The sequence below is a fragment of the Thermobia domestica genome, chromosome 1 (assembly GCF_964235325.1).
Source record: "Thermobia domestica chromosome 1, izTheDome1.hap1.1, whole genome shotgun sequence".
Lineage (NCBI taxonomy): Eukaryota > Metazoa > Arthropoda > Insecta > Zygentoma > Lepismatidae > Thermobia > Thermobia domestica.
Genome location: NC_137454.1, coordinates 12710545 through 12715994, shown reverse-complemented (window position 1 = coordinate 12715994; position 5450 = coordinate 12710545).

Genomic DNA, 5450 nt, shown 5'->3' with positions numbered 1-5450 from the left:
GCACCGTAAAAATGAAATGACAAAAACATCTCAGGCCCGAACTTTACCTAAGTTGAAAGTTTGATCGAGATCGGTCAAGTGATTCAAGAGTTATTAAGTTTTATTCATTTTCATATACTTCCCCTCCTCTCCTACCCCTCCTCTAAGATCTACCGTAAAAGTGAAATAATAAAACAACTTCCCAGGTTTGAACCTCATCCACTTTGAAAATTTGATTGAGATCGATCTGGTGGTATTAACTCACGAACGTAGTCACTTATTTATATCTATATCTATATCTATATCTATATCTATCTATCTATCTATCTATTTATCTATCTATCTATCTATCTATCTATCTATCTATCTATCTATCTATATATATATATATATATATATATATATATATATATATATATATATATATTGATTTTTGTGTATCTCTCCCTTCTCCTCCCCAACGTTGCTCCGTCAAAGTGAAATGATAAAAAGACATCCCAGGTACGAACCTCATCTATGTTGAAAATTTTATCAAGATTGGTCGTATGGTTCAAGAGTTATTAGGTTTTATTTATATTTTTGTAATTCCCCCTCCTCCCCTCTCCTAAGTTCTAACGTCAAAGTGAATAGCTGAAAACACTCCCAGGCAGGGATTTATTTGTAGCCAGGGAAGCCTGGGAATTTCCCCCCTTCTAAGTTTTGGTTTCCCTGTCTCTAGGTTTAATCAATCTTAACATCCTGGGAAGATATTTTCCACCTTTCTTAGGCTATACAATCTGTTTTAAAGTACAATAATTCAACTCCATATTTTAGTAACAATTCTTTACTTTTTTAGTATGTTTATTGTTTCGAGCTATGCTGGTCTTGTTTATAGAATTGTTTCCCGAAGAAAAATTTTGCAGCTGATACCACTGATTATCATACTTCATCTGAGTTGCACAGTAATAATAATAATAATAATAATAATAATAATAATAATAATAATAATAATAATAATAATAATAATAATAATAATAATAATAATAATAATAATAATAATAAACATTTTCAGTTATCAGTGAGCAGTCACTGCAGTTGTGAATTGTGCTTCGTTGACAAGCACCTTAAAGAGAACATAAGGAAATGGATATTAGACTATATTTTCATAAAGGAAAAGCTCCTGACGATTAAAAGGCAAGTAATTCCGGTACACAAAGTAAGAGGCTTTCGTGTTAATTGTGAATGAAATTCGTGTTAAAAAGACAACTGTGATATTTAGAACTGCCTATGTTATTGCCCAAAATCGTCTGTCATTTACCGTGCATCTTATTAAATAGTAAGTAATAAATGGAATGAACCTCCAACAAGTTCTCTACTCTAATGTTACGTGTTCAAATATTTTTGACTTTGTAGCTACAGAAAAGAACGAAAAATGACCCAGTATCTTGCGAATTCCGATGAACCCTTCGGGCTAATGATGGACGAATCCTCCACTGTATCTCATAAATCTGTTCTCATTGTGTATATCCGTACTGTAGTTAATCAGGTTGTAGCAATATATTTTTGGACTTATTTGAGTTATAGGTAACAACAGGTAGAGAGGTTTGTGATTCCATAGTTAAAATATGTGAAAGTATGAATCTTTCCAAAATGATATTATTGGAAAGACTTATAGCAGTTTGTATTGATGGCGCAAGTAACATGCAAGGCGAAATAAATGGTGCTGTTTCTTTACTCCAGCGAGAATTAGAGACCAATTTATTTGTGTTTCACTGCATGAGTCATAAGCTGGAACTGGCTGTTCACAACGTTGTAAATGCAATTTCAGATATGGTTCATTTTCAAAGCCTTGTAGAGCGATTGCACAGTGTTTACTCAATATCCCCGAAGAACAGGAAAGAAATCGAATTAATATCAGGAGAACTAAGTATTCGCTTCTATAATATTACTAAAGTTTTTGATGTACGGTGGTTAGGCTCTTCATACCATTCAGTAGAAGCATTGCGGAAGTCCTACCCTGCGCTAGTGGAACACTTTCGAGAAGCTTCTACTAATTTGCAGAGAAGCTTTCAGCAGCCTGCAATATTTTCAGATCTTTCCGTAAGACTCACTAAGTGGAATTTTGTTTATGAAGTCCATGATCCGAGATGCGCTGGAACCTCTACATATCCTTAGCCTGTTTCTACAAGAAAGGTCTGGATTCCTTGTTCAGATAATAAGCAAAATTGAAAAACTATAAATGTTCTGGAAACGTTGAAAGAAAAAGGCGGCATATCCATGGAACAATTACGTCAGTTTGAAGAAACTGGTCAGTTTTGTGGAGTTTCACTGGACAAAACCTTAGACAATTCTCTTGAGAAGCACCAGAAAATAAGATTGCAAGTGTCTAGCAGATAACATTCAGTGGGGCCGACGTTTTGTTACAATCCAATTGGCGAGAAGAATTGTCTGGAAGAAAGTTAAACGGCGACAAAGAAGTAATGCAAATTTTAAAAATAAAATAAAATAAAATAAAATAAAATATAAAATAAAATAATTAAAATTTTCCTCTGAAGATTCACCCAAAATTCTGCTCAGGAATTTCGAGAACATAAGATGAAACCTAATTTGGCCCAAATCTACAAAATCTTAACATGGAAATCAGTGTTCTTTCAGTTTCTTTTGCAGAGTGTGAGAGAGGCTTTTCCAGCTTAAACTTCCAGCATACTGATACTAGAAACCATTTATTTGTAAAAACACTCGAATTTATTCTTTTCCTAAACGTTAATGGACCAGATATTACCTCGCTCAATGCAGAAAAATATGCCATCAGCCGGATAAAAAAATGGACATCATGACATCATGATACTACCAACAAACCAACTGAGAAAAAGACGGTATTCGATGTAAAACAACCTCGTATTGCTACACTATTCTAAAGTGAGGTACAGTGTGAAAATATTGTTAACTAGTAGTGGTAGTAGTAGTAGTAGTAGTAAAACAGTAGTAGTAGTAGTTGGTAGTAGTAGTAAGTAGTGCTAGTAGTAGTAGCTCGGATTCGGTTAGGTTAGGTTATGGTAGGTTTTGTTGTCTGGCTCCCATCATCTAGACATAACCCCACCATTTCCCTTTTAAAACATTAAATAGGTTGAGAAGAATCTGAGCATAATGATAATCTTTAATAAAAATGACCCCGTATTCTTAATGCGTACCTTCCTAGTCGTACATATTCTAGAACATTTTCGAAACTATAGGAAAATAATATAACATGCTGGCACATTCTACAACAATTTCGAACATTCTGGAACATTTAGACCTTCCTGGATCATTCTAAAAGGTTCTAGAGCATCCTAAAAATTCAAGAATATTCTCGAACCTTTGGGGAAACTTCTATAGCAGTCTGCATTTTCCAAGATTGTTGATAATTCTAGAACATTCTGGAATATTCGATCAATAATGGATTGTGTAGAAAGAAAACCAACATTGAAATTGAAAATAAAGAAATGCACGCAATGTTCTTAAAATTTAACTCATTTCTTTTTATCACAGTAACACCATTGCTACGGCGTTTTCTCTCTCTAGGATCCCTGCTGGTCCAAACCGAAACCTTCTTCATGGATGGGAGATACAGGGCTACAATACCATATAACTCCCATGGGGCTCCGGGTCTAGGTTTCGGAGCCTTTGTGGCACGCACAGACAAACCACACTTACTTTTATTATATATATATTGATTTCTAAAGACAGTGTTAAGATATCATGCCGTAAATCATGCTTCAGCTTAACCCTGTCATTGTTCAATTTTCGATTCATTTAATGCCAGTGTGTTTTGTTGGCCAAAAGTTTACTTTCAGCAGAACATTGATAAGTGCACACACCCCTGAATATAATTTTATTAAGTAAAAGGAGCAAAATGGTACTAACACTTATTTATGATAATGAGGAATGAGATTTAGTAGCGTCTTTCCCCTTCTATTTAATAAAATTAGGCTCAAGTATATGTTTACCTATTACTGTTCTGCCGAAAGTAAACTCTTACCTTTTATTGTATTTATTGTTCAGGTGGGAAATCTAGTCTTTAAGGACCAAATTAGAACAGACTAAAGAATTATTTCTCATAGCAAAATCGTTTTACGTAGGAGTGTGACACTTGTTATGACAAGGTATGCAGGTTGCAATGCAAGTATAGGGCTTTTACTGGATGCTCTACACTTGTCCTCAGCAGTAGGATAAAAAGTAGTAAGGTAACTAACGCATGCAATCTAATCTACCTAACCAAATCTTATCTAACGTGCCTATCCGTATTTATCATAAAATTGTTTTTAAAAAAGTTTAAAAAATGATGAACTTGGGAGTCTCCTATCAAACTAGTACCATAATTTCAAAGTAGGTAGGTTTAAAAATAACGTTGTCCCAACCCCACTTTAAAGTTAATCTGTTATACGGAACACAATCTTTCATAAATATTCCCCCCTTCTACAAAATCCACAAATAAATCACTGCTCCCAGGCCAGAACTACATCTACGTCAAAAATTTGATTGAGATCGGTCGGGTGGTTCAAGAGATTAAGAGTCACAAACATAGTCACTTTCAATTTTATAATATAGATTGTTGGTTGGATTGAAGGAAATACTCAAACCAGAATTAAAAAAAAAAAAATGAGCAGCCACTGCAACTAATTCTTTTTATCTTTATTTCTTTATTTTCCTTCTAGTACATCTGTTAAAAATTAAAAAAAAAAAAACTTATTTCCACCTTCAATGATAAGGAGCTTGTTTGTGATAAAGACAAGACTAGTTTTCATATCAAAACCGTGATAACTAACTAAATGGAACAGATGTTCGCTACTGTTCGAGAATTGAGTTCTTGTATTTGACAACAATCAAGATATTCATGATGGGATTTTTTGACCATTTGCTTTAGCACTGTCCATGTGATCTTAAACTAATGCGAGCTAAACTTAAGTTACGAATGTAGTATTCAAATAAATCAGCTTGGCAAATTTAACTACCATCGTCATGCAATCTGTTTCCAAAAGTTTATTTTAAATAATATATAAAACTTATAACAGATTGCATATATGGTAGAGCCGACCCTGGGTAGAGCAGTGGTAGAAAAAATTTTGCCAGTGAAGTCAATGGTAAATAAAGATTAAAAATTTTCCAAACAATGCAAACACAGAATAGGAAAATATTTACAGATGAAAGGAAATTCAACAGTTTTGTCATCTGATGGATAGAATGAAAGCGAAAGAATACAAACTCGGACATGGCAAGGACTCTGTTTTAGTTTGGGATGTATAAGTGCTTCTGTTATAAGGTTCTTGCGCTTTATCGATGGAAAAAGAGACAATTTATTAGTATTGTGTCACTCTGGAATGTAATCTCCATTCGTCAGCTGAGTAAATAGTCTTTATAAACAACTTCATATTTTACATAGGACACTTATCCAAAACACAACGCTTTTAATACACAATTTAGGACCCTGCATAAAATTTTTTAAAATATCTCCA